Below are 12,584 nucleotides of genomic sequence, written 5' to 3'. Positions count from 1 at the left end.
CACTTGTAGGTTTCTCCTTGACTTCAGGTTTTCGCTAACCATAGTTTGCTGTAATATCCAGAAAGGCAAACTCTTGTTAATTTCTCGTTAACTGCTCCCAAACTACAACTTAAAGTATATTTGAAACTATGAATTGGCAGGTAGGACTAACATAGTTGGAATTTATACATCATGATAAATTATGTTTATTGAAAATCAACAAATAGAAAAAAAACACATGTAAGGGAATGGGGAGATGATTGAGATACTTTTCTTGATCATTCTATCCTTTATCATTTTTTCCCCATCAAAAACAAGAAAGCTGCTTGTGCCCTCTACTGTTTTAAACAGTTTGATAGGTTTTTCCTCAAATGTCCAGATTCAAATTTATGTTTTATTAATCACTTGTAGGCTAATAATTCCTGCAGTATAAGTTTATATGTAGAATTTTTAAAAACTTTGTGGGAATAAAAGCATTCACTTCAAGAAAGAGAAAGCTGCATTCTGATTTTTAACTAAATTAAGCATTCTCCTGCTTTGTTATTTGCTCTATCAGTCTCAGAACCAACACTGTAAGGCAAGAAATTGCCAGAAAGTCAAAACTGAGAAATGGGCTGGCAATGAGTTGACAAGTCAGAGTACAAGCAGGAAAAGAACAGAGCTTAAGAGAACTAAGCTGAAGGCAAAGCTGATGTTTGTGCCCCTGAATGCCTGTTCCCTCATTCCTTCACTCCCAGCCATTCTTTCATTTCAGGGGTGCCCAACGGTAGCTCTCCAGATGTTTTTTTGCCTACAACTCCCATCAGCCCCAGCCATTGGCCACGCTGGCTGGGGCTGATGGGAGTTGTAGGCAAAAACCATCTGGAGAGCTACCGTTAGCCACCCCTGTTTTATTTGATTGTGTCATTGCAATATTATGCCACCAAAAAGTAGCATATGATACCATGTCCTTAGAAGTTACCTTTGTCTGAGCCCACTGATGAAGCAGATGAGAAGGAAACCAGTCAGTGCTGCTTCTGTGATCTTATCCCACCTTCCATTTTATACCTACCTATGAATAAATGAATAATCTTTTTGCACACATATCCCTCAGCGTTTCAGTTCACCATTTGTGGTAGAGTTGCTTTTTCATTAAATCACTGTCTACCACTGTGTTCCCTTTGAACTGAAATGTCAACTTTTATGTCCACTGGAAAAGTAGCCTCCTTTCTAGACAGTCATAGATACAGTAATACTATACTGTAGTTATCCAGCTTTCCTCCCACAAAGGTATTCAAATTACATATCCTAATTAAGATGTTCAGATTTTTCAATGAACTAAGTATATAATATAAGTCAAGCACTTCTGTTGTACTGAAGGGTTCCTCATACCTGATAGTTTCATTTGTTTATAATATTTGTATACTCACATACTAATCCATCCTTCAATAATGATTTTCAAAGCCGTTTACAGCATAAAATAAAAATCAGTAAACAATTGAAATTAAAAAATACTACACAGTAATGAAATCCACTGAAACAATAACAAGTGTTGAGTTCTTAAAAGTCCAGCAAATAAGTCACGTCTTGAATCTGTTTCTGAAAGAAGGCAAATCACATAGCAGCTCACGCCATTGGGTCAAGTACATTTTACAGAGTTGGGTCAAGTATTGAGAAAACCCAGGTAATTGGATGCCAGTTAGCATCCACAAAAGATGGTGTTTGCGCAAGGCTCATTGCCCAACCTGAATTCACTTTGAGAAGGAAGAGATATCGATTGATAACCATTGAGGTTTGTGCAGTATAACCCCATGTCTTTATACCAGTCAGCAAATATACAGCACCTAGTTCAGTTTCTGGACATGTTCAAGGGTAGCCCTCCAAAGAATACATTATAATTCACTAATCCCAAGGTTACCAAATTATGAGTGACAAAAGTCCTATCTTACAGAAAATACAGCAAGGTTTATAATGCCAGAAATTGTGTTTGGGCATTTTTAAGCAAGAAATATTAGTGAGAATGAAACTTCATTCTTTGGTCTATATGCTCATGTACCTAACCACATAATTCCACTTTTTTCTGTCTTTTTACAATCAGATTGTAAACCTGCAGGCAGGGCTAATCAGTTTTATCTCTGTACAATGCCTAGCTATTTTAAGCTCTTTATGATAATGTTTATTATATTAAGTGTTTTTTTAACTTAAAATATTCCCATTTTGATGAGGTTGGCAAGAGAATAATGTCCTCATGACTTCTGTGTATGAAACAACATATAGCCCCAGACAAGTGATTCTGGAGGTATAGAGGTATTTTCTTATTTCCCATGAATAAAAAACTACTTATCATGAAGGGTGAGGAATAAGAGTTCACATAACTTAATTCTCATCTGGGGGAAGGATTGGAAAGATATCACCACCTAGGTTCTTTCACAGCATGCCTGCCTCCACTCCAATTGCTCCTTCCCCATCTGCTAGTCTTCCTGAAATCACTGTTTGGAAATTTACTTGTTGCAAGAGACAATGCTGTCATAGGGGCAGTATTCACCCACCCGTTGCATTGGAACTTGTTCTCTGGTTTCACATTTTGAATTCATATATCGCTGAGTATTGGATGCTAGCAACTAGAAAAGGGAAGATCATTACTTTCTTGCCCAGTGTTTGGATGTTCTGGAGGCATCTGTCTAGCCATAACTGTAAAAAGGATGTTGAACTACATAGAGCCTCAGTCAGTACAATCAAGCATTCTTATATTCTTATGCACTTCGTTTGTTGGCGTAACTTTATGCTATTAGATGTGGTGGGGAAAAGCTCTGGCTAACCACAGGTTTCTGTTGTTCTTTACCATGGTCCTGCTCTGCCTCTCTTTTTTCCACTTGCACAATAGGGGCAAATGCACAAATGTAAGCATTCTGCTTGGCTGTAGCTGCCACCAGCACAAAAGCCTTGCTACGGTGGCAGAGATTCACTGGTGGGGGGATAGCCAGTCTCCACTAGCACATGGATTTCAGAACATCCTATGTTTGTCTCACTGCAATAACTCAGGGATAGGATCGTGCTGTCACAATTAGTCTTTTTACTAAATGTTAAAATATTTCATTCTGCAATCTATCAGTAATTATAGGGAACTTCATATTGTTGTCTTCCAGGGGGATATCTTTTCGTTGACAAAATTAAGACATGACTGATTTGCAAAATCATATATAGGTGGTGCTATTATTGTAAACTAGAAGAGAATGAACAGAAGCTACGGATTTTGAAGATTTACTGTTTCAGTTTAAAAGCTTGCAATGGCAATACATGAATTTTGTGATATTTTACAGAGTTGTGAAGTTCTGTTTGAGTAAATGCCTCCTGACTAATGTTAGGATTGCCACTGAATATACTGCAACTGGACAGCATTATGCCAGGAAAATAGATTCTAATCACTGTTCTATACCACTGACATAACTGAAGGGCAGAAATGGGCACAGTTCAGGACAGCAGTACCCAGGATGGGTATGCACTGATGAGGAAAGCTAGCCATGTTCTGCCTATCATGCCACTTCTGTGGTCATAGGGCCCCCCAAGTTTGGCAGCCAGTTCTTCTGTGATGCATTAAGAACACCACAGTGATAATGTTCAATAAGAGTCATGACTGTTTTTCCAGTGTCTCATGGTCTGCTGTTTTATGGGGGATGTGGTTACTGTCACCAATAAGAAATAGTCCTCTCTAGTCAAAGCTTAGGCATTTCACAAGGGAATACTTCAGCTTCACCAGAACCCACTATGCCACTATTAAGATGGTATAATGTTCTTCCCATCCTACACGCTTCAGCATAGAAGAAAGCACAAGAACAGCTGCAGAAACAAGCAGCCACAGACCCTCTGTACAGCACACCTGGCAACTAGATGTCTTCAGCATTTGGCACATAGTGGGAAGGGACAGTGGCTTTACTACCCACCAGACCCACTGAGGTTTAGTGTTTGCAGAACTAGTGTGATAATGAGCCAAGTAGCATTGCTGCCATACCACATAAGGGAAGAGAGTCATTGATTCCAGGGTGTGTGGTGTAAATAAACAGCAGACACTGGGAATCATTCAAATGAAGATGGATGTTGGGTGAGATCATGAGGATGGTAGATGAAAGGTGTCCTGGCCAGGAGTGCATCAAGACTACTGGTCCGCTAGTCACTTTCTAGCCTCTTCCAAAACTGCACTGGTCACTTGCTTGAACCTTAAGAATTTGTGTATGTGGCCTTTCATTTGGGATTTCATACTCAGGGATTAAGAACATAAGAGAAGCCATGCTGGAGCAGGCCAATGGCCCATCCAATCCAACACTCTTGTGTCACACAGTGGAAAAGAAACGCAAATCCAGGCGCCATCAGGAGGTCCATCAGTGGGGCCAGGGCACTAGAAGCCCTTCCATTGTGCCCCCCCAAGCACCAAGAATACTGAGCATCACTGCCCCAGACAGAGTTCCAACAATATGCTGTGGTTAATAGCACTGATGGACCTCAGCTCCATATGTTCATCCAATCCCCTCTTGAATCAAGGACTTCTTGTGAGCTGAACTGTACATAGAAACCATTTTGTATAGAGCTCTATGATGTATGAAGAGGGAACTGAGTGTGTCATGGGCTGAGCTTGCTGTTGCCAAATGCATTCTTTTTAAATGTTAATTTCTTTCCCTATTGCTGTCCCTCTCATGTATTTATTTAAAATATTTGTATCCCTTCTAATCTCCTTAGGCTCAAGACATAGATGCTGGTATAAATGTGTGTGACAGTCTCCACTTTGCTATTTGTCCCCCAACAAGTCTCACATCCTTCTGAGATTCCATAGGTAGGCCCTCCTATCCACTGGGCTATGGAGCAGTGTTTACCTGGCTATTTTTTAGGTGAAATAATTTTCAAGCTTGTCCTTTGGCACTACAAGATATTTGAATCCCTGTAGTGGCAGGTATTAATGGCGGCCCTGATGTACATTAGGCTATGGAGATATTTGATATGAAGGAGCTGTGGGCTCTTTGGGCAGCAAAGGATGCTGGGACTGAGTGTGAACATTGTGATCTCATCTAAGTATGATGACATCATAATAATATCCCTGAGATCACTGTTCGCTTGTGCCTTCCATGCATGGCCAATTGTGATTGAGGTGTTACAGTTCCCAGGGATGCTAAAAGAGTGTCTGTTAGCATTATTGTTTTATTACTTGAATTTTAAACTATTTTTGAGCTTTTTTTCTCTGCTGGTATGAGTGTACAGAACTGAAAGTACATTATGCTATCATAATGGGGTCTGGTGTAATAACCACACGAATTGTCTGCAAAAATATTCCTGTATGAAATTCATGGGATTCTTCTAGAAAATAATGTCTTAATGTATTGGCAAGAGAACAACCAGAGCCTTGGTTATGTAGCATATTGTGAGGCAGAAATACAGTGCTAGTCAGATCACATACCTGGAAGGGGGAAAAAACCCAAACCTGACAACTTAGGATATGCAAGGCCAAGTGCTCAAGAGCACATTATTTTTGCCCAAATAACAGCACCAGTGGGCAGGGTAAAGCACATGCTTGCAAACACAACATTCAGTCCTTGGAATCTGCCACCAAAGAATCTCAAATTGCAAGGATGAAAAAGACATTCTGATATTTCAGAGAGCCACTGACATTCTAGAGACACTGAACTGGACAAGTGGATAAATTGTGTGACATAAAGCAGCTTAATGTTTAAATCAGCTGTTTAAGTGTGATTATATGAATCTGTTGAATACCTGACATCAAGTCGGTCAATGGTTGTGGTTGGATCAGAGGGCAGAAATGTAGCCTAAGTTTTCTACTGAGAAATGCAAACCAAGGCCTGTCTCAGGTGTTACAAAATCTGATTTAGAGGCTTCTTTCCCACAAAAAAACCCTCCCTTTTAAATGTGATTAGCTCAGTTAACTATCACTGTATTTTCTTTCACAAACACATTTGCACATGCCAATCTGGGAATCTCAGTTAAAGCGGTACTCTCTGCAGCTATTTCACATCTAAGCGCCACCTACAGTCAGATGGGAAGAGGAAAGAACACCTGCAGTCTTGCTGAGTTGTTACTGAGCTCATTCTGCCTTTCTCTAGAAGAAGGCAGGGGTCGTTTTGTAGGGGGAAAGGTGCAGGAGCTCAGTAGCATATCTGATTTGCATATGCCCCGAGAACTCCCTGCTGCATGCAGACCCTAGCTGGAGGTTCAGGAGCAGCGCTCCTGTGAGCTCCTGCTGAATTCAAGCTCTGGAAGAAGGTATATGCAAGTAATAATCATCTGACACTGGTGTCAGAACCAGTTGCACTGTCGTTTTTCTTCAAAAAGTACAATATAGAATGGTTTCCACAGAACAAGATTTTTTAAAAAAAAAAACACTTTACAATGAATATACAGGGGAATCAAAGTTCTGTGTCAGATATTCCCTGGGGTTGTGAAATCTACTGATGCAGACAATGCATCAGGTGGAAAGAATGCTGTGTGGGGAGAGGGGGGGGGGGGGAGAGATTTTAGAAAAAATCACCAATACAGAATTTTTAACATTTTTAAAAAGCCAACACTGCAATATGGAAAAGCCTGAAACTGTGGCTCCTGTTACTACATAACTTAAATAATTTGACTGGGGTATTAAGTATAAGAACATAAGAGAAGCCATGTTGGATCAGGCCAATGGCCCATCCAGTCCAACACTCTGTATCACACCGTGGCCAAAATATATATACACACACACACTGGCTAATAGCCACTGATGGAACTCTGCTCCATATTTTTATCCAATCCCCTCGTGAAGCTGGCTATGCTTGTAGCTGCCACCACCTCCTGTGGCAGTGAATTCCACATGCTAATCACCCTTTTGATGAAAAGTACTTCCTTTTATTCGTTCTAACCTGACTGCTCAGCAATTTCATTGAATGCCCACGAGTTCTTGTATTGTGAGAAAGGGAGAAAAGGACTTCTTTCTCTGCTTTCTCCATCCCATGCATAATCTTGTAAATGTCACCCCGCAGTCGACGTTTCTCCAAGTTAAAGAGCCCCAAGCGTTTTAACCTTTCTTCATAGGAAAAGTGTTCCAAACCTTTAATCATTCTAGCTGCCCTTTTATGCACTTTTTCCAATACTGTAATATCCTGCACGCAGTACTCTTTTGGGTCCCATTTGTCCACATGTTTGTTCACCCCCTCAAAGAACTATAACAGATTAGTGAGGCAAGATCTTCCCTTACAGAACCCATGCTGAGTCTTCCTCAATAACTCGTGTTCATCAATGTGCCTACTCATTCTGTCCTTGATAATGGTTTCTACCAACTTTCCCAAAATTGAAGTCAGACTGACTGGCCTGTAATTTCCCGGATCTCCTCTGGAACCCTTTTTAAAGATGGGGGTGACATTTGCTACCTTCCAGTCCTCAGGAATGGAGGCAGATTTCAATGAAAGATTACATATTTTTGTCAGAAGATCCACAAGTTCAACTTTGAGTTCTTTCAGAACTCTTGGATGTATGCCATCTGCACCTGGTGCCTTATTAGTTTTTAATTCGTCTATCAGTTGTAGGACCTCCTCTCTTGTCACCTCAATCTGACTCAGGTCTTTCAACACCCCTTCCAAAATAAGTGGTTCTGGAGCAGGCAAACACTTCTCGTCTTCCACAGTGAAGACGGAGGCAAAAAATGCATTCAGCTTCTCAGCCATTTCCCTATCCTCCTTCAGTAATCCTTTGACCCCTTGGTCATCCAAGGGCCCCACGGTAGGCTTCCCAACCCCCCTGCTTTGGCGGGAGACTTCTGGGTTCGCAACTTCATCCCCCGGTCTCCAGAAATCAGGAAGCGGGGGGGTGGGGGGGAGGGGGGGGAGAACATACCTGTAGGGTTCATGTTGGTGAAGAGATCCTGAGCAGTTTGTAAATGTCTGCCCCTTTAAGGCTGGGCAGGAAGGAGGAAACAGGAAGGGCTTTGGAGAACGGCCCCTCCCTTTCTTTGCTTTCGTTTTCACAGCAGGCAGAGGGAAGAAGACCCACTAAGTATTTGTGTGGGGCAGGGAGGGGGGATTCCCTGGTATGGAGGCCCTCCCCCCCTTTAGAAAGCCTGTGGGAGGGGAGGGAAATGTTTACTAGGCACTCTATTATTCCCTATGGAGAACAATTCCCATAGGGAATAATAGGGAATTGATCCGTGGGTATTGGGGGCTCTGAGGGGGCTATTTTTTGAGGTAGAGGCACCAAATTTTTAGTATAGCATCTAGTGCCTCTCCCCAAAATACCCCCCAAGTTTCAAAACGATTGGACCAGAGGGTCCAATTCTATGAGCCCCAAAAGATGGTGCCCCTATCCTTAATTATTTCCTATGGAAGAAAGACATTTAAAAAGGTGAGCTGTCCCTTTAAATGTGATGGCCAGAACTCCCTTGGAGTTCAATTATGCTTGTCACATCCTTGTTCCTGGCTCCACCCCCAATGTCTCCTGGCTCCGCCCCCAAAGTCCCCAGATTTTTCTTTAATTGGACTTGGCAACCCTACCCCACTTCCTCCCTGGCTGGTTTCCTGCTTCTAATATATTTGAAGAAATTTTTATTGTTGGTCTTTATGTTTTTTGCAATATGCTCCTCATAGTCCCTTTTTGCCTGCCTGTTCACAGTCTTGCATTTGATTTGCCACAGCCTGTGTTCCCTTTTATTAATCTCACTTGGACTAGCTTTCCACCGCTTAAAGGAGACCTTCTTACCTTTTACAGCTGCCATTACCTTGTTTGTTAACCATGTAGGCCTTTTCTTATATCTGTTTGTGCCTTTCCTAACGTGGTATATATTTTATCTGAGCTTCTAGGATTGTAGTTTTAAATAGCCTGCAAGCTTCCCCAAGGGTTTTGACTGTATTTACCTTTCCTTTCAGTTTCCTCTTCGCATGTCTCCTCATCTCAGAGAATTTACCCCTTTTAAAGTTAAATGTGGTTGTGCTGGTCTTTTGGGGCAACTATTTATACAAATGGTGAAATCAATAACGTTATGGTCACTGCTTCCAAGCGGTGCGATCACTTTTACATCTCTCTCCAAGTCTTCAACATTACTTAGGACCAAATCCAGGATCGCCCCACCCCTGGTAGGTTCTGAGACCATCTGCTCCATAGCACAGTCATTGAGAGCATTTAGAAACTCAATCTCTTTCTCTCGACCTGAACACATATTGACCCAATCAATCTGCAGGTAGTTAAAATCACCTATTACGACACAGTTTTTACATCTAGCAACTATCTTTAAGCCTTCCATCATATTATAATCGTCCTCTATCTTTTGATTTGGTGGGCGATAACAAACTCCCATAGTTAAATTTCCTTTAGGGCCCTCTATTTCAACCCAAAGCATTTCTAGAAGGGAATCTAATTCTCTGACCTCAGTCTTACTGGACTGTATGCCCTCTCTGACATACAGAGCCACCCCACCTCCAACCCTTCCCTCCCTATCCTTCCGATATAACTTATATCCAGGAATCACCATGTCCCACTGATTCTCCTCATTCCACCAAGTTTCTGAAATTCCCACAATGTCTATGTTTTCTCCCAACACTAAACATTCCAACTCACCAAATTTTACTTTGAACACTTCTAGCATTTGTATACAAACATCTATAATTTCCCAGGCAAGCTAGGCCCACAACCTTCCTCCTGCTGCCTTGAGACTTTGGCAGACACTCCATACTGTTTGTCACCATCTCAGTGGACAACTCTGATCCATTACCTGGTAGAAAAGTAACAGCTAACCCTTCATCTCTTTGAGATGAGTCCTCCTGAACCAGAGACATTTCATCTCCTGTTGGCTTTCCCCCAAGATTTAGTTTAAAAACTGCTCTGCCACCTTTTTGATTTTAAGCGCCAGCAGCCTGGTTCTATTTGGGGACAAGTGGAGACCATCTCTTTTGTACAGCTCCCACTTGTTCCAGAAAGCATCCAGGTGCCTAACAAACTTAAACCCTTCCTCCTTACACCATCGTCTCATCCACACATTGACCAATTTCGCACTAGGCCTTTAATCCTGGTTTAGCTCTGTCCCCAAACTGACATTCGACACTAGAATCGGAGAATCAGATAAACCAACTCTGTGACTCTATGATTCTATGATTTTAGTGTAGAATGTCAGCTTGGGGACAGGGCTAAGCCAGGATTAAAGGTCTAGTGCGAAATTGGCCATTGAGACTTCTAATTTGTGCCTGTCTCTCCAGCCCTGCACATGGAACAGGAAACATTTCTGAGAAGGCTACCTTGGAGGTCATGGCCTTAAGTCTCCTGCCTAGCAGCCTAAATTTTTCCTCCAGGAGCTCACGACTGCATTTCCTCACATCGTTGGTGCCAACATGCACCACAGCCACTGACTCCTCCCCAGCACTGTCTATCAGCCTATCTACTACACGCATAATGTCCGCTACCTTCGCACCAGGCAGGCAAGTCACCATACAGTCAGTACGCAGTTTTGCCACCCAGCTGTCTACTCGCCTAAGGATCGAATCACCAACTACCAAGACACACACCCCCACCCTGCCCAGGGATGGTTCCTTGGCGCGAAAGGATACCCGCTCACCAACTGAAGAAGAGGTCTCTTCTGAGGGCGCATTCCCCTTATCCTCAGCATGGTGCCCTGTTCCCTCTCGACCACGTTCAGAGTGGGGCTCATCTAATACATCCCCAAGAGTCTTCTCCGAGTGCCTAACTGACTGTCTCTGCTTCTCCAGGTCAGTCACCTCAGCCTCAAGGGTACGAACTCATTCACTAAGGACCAGGAGCTCCTTGCATTGAGCACACACCCAAGACTTCTGTCCTGTGGGCAGATAGTCATACATGTGACACTCAGTGCAAAACACTGGAAAGCCCCCACCCCCCTGCTGGCATTCTACCTTCATGGTAGCTTTTTTAAAATATACAGTCCCCTTTTAAATCCTGTTTGTTTATGTGGCTCTCCTTCTGGAGAGTCAACTTACCTTATTGGGAACACAAGGAATCTGGGTTCCTGATCCTTACAGAGCCCCCAGGCTAAGAGCCACAGGCCAAGAACCCTTTAGCTCTCTGGCAAGGCTCAGCTTAATAATGCAAAGAGGGTGGGGACACAGCCACTCCTAATCAATCAGCAACAATCACCTTCAATCACCTTCAGCCCACTTAAACCAAACAGACAGCAGTTCCCCAGCAACCACAAACTCAGAATTTTCAGCAATCACACAGTCACACAAACTCAGAAATTCTCAGCAACTTCCCCAGCTGCTTAGCCAAACCTCACCCTTATATCACTTATTCTCTGCTCTCTCTCAGAGCTTCTCTGCTCTCTCTCAGAGCTCTCTGAGTATAATTAAGAACTCAACAATTAGAAAACCAATGATTTTTAGTATGTTCCGCAAACATGGGTAACAACAATAAGCACCAAGCAATTATTCTAAGAACAACACTTTGAAAAGAACAGCAGCAACCGATCCTCTTGAAACTGAAAAATCTCACTAAATAATACATTCAGTTCATACAAAACCGCATATTGGGTTTTCTGGAGTGTTTAAATTTTTATTAAGCTTCAAGTAACAAAGAGCAAACATTCTTCAAACATGCTAGAGGCTGTATTTCATATGATGATGCAGAAGATTCCCTGTATTCCAATGATGAGAATGATTTATCAACGTAGCATAATACATAAAGTAACTACCAGTGACCCTCTGTAATCCATCATACTCTCATGTACACAGTGTTTAAACTAACATATGACTGATTAAAGCACTACCAAAATGGTTTGCACATGCAGGAAAGTGAGGTGGCAGAGGTCTACTTGGTAGAATGGGCTACTCCATTTCAAACTGCAGGTGTGGTGGAGGGTCAGATTTGAAATGTTCCCCTATTTTTTTTTTAAAATTAACCTACTTGTACAACAAGCAAAGAAAGAGTATACGTCTTTCACTAGTTTATTTTTAATGCAAAGGAAGGTTGAATCCACCATACTTACACTGAAATTACATGAACTTGCAGGGGGAGGGTCTGCCACCTCATTGTAGTGGTTAAGAGTGGTGGACTTTAATCTGGAGAATTGGGTTTGATTCCCCACTCCTCCATATGAAGCCAGCTGGGTGACATTGGAGCAGTCACAGTTCTCTCAGAGCTCTCTCAGCCCCCCACCTGACAGGGTGTCTGTTGTGCAGAGCGGAAGACAAGTCAATTGTAAGCTGTTCTGAGACTCCTTTGGGTAGTGAAGAACAGGGTATAAAAACCAACTCCTCTTCTCATTTCTACTTTTAACCTGCATATGTGACTCAGGCTTCAGTTTTATGAACATATGTCCCAGTTCAGTGAAGTACAGAACTTGTGTAGAAATTAATGTCTGAACTGTGCAGGCGGTATTAAAAACTGTGAGAAACATTAAATAGTTATTCTGCTCTTCAGTCCAAAAACAATGGTTTACCTCTGGCAAGATCTGTGAGTAATTCAGATGACTGGCAATCATCACTGTCTGTTACATTGTTGTTAAAATATTCTTTCTTCATTGTTCCCCTTTTTTCTGACCTCTAAGCTAGAGGGTGTGGTATTACAATAATGGCCATATGCAAAGGTTTCCAAATATTATTGACTGGTGTGAATTTTTCAGTGCAGGTTACAATAACTAATGA

This window comes from Heteronotia binoei, chromosome 8 (assembly GCF_032191835.1).
Source record: "Heteronotia binoei isolate CCM8104 ecotype False Entrance Well chromosome 8, APGP_CSIRO_Hbin_v1, whole genome shotgun sequence".
NCBI lineage: Eukaryota > Metazoa > Chordata > Lepidosauria > Squamata > Gekkonidae > Heteronotia > Heteronotia binoei.
Note: the sequence above shows the minus strand (reverse complement) of the source record.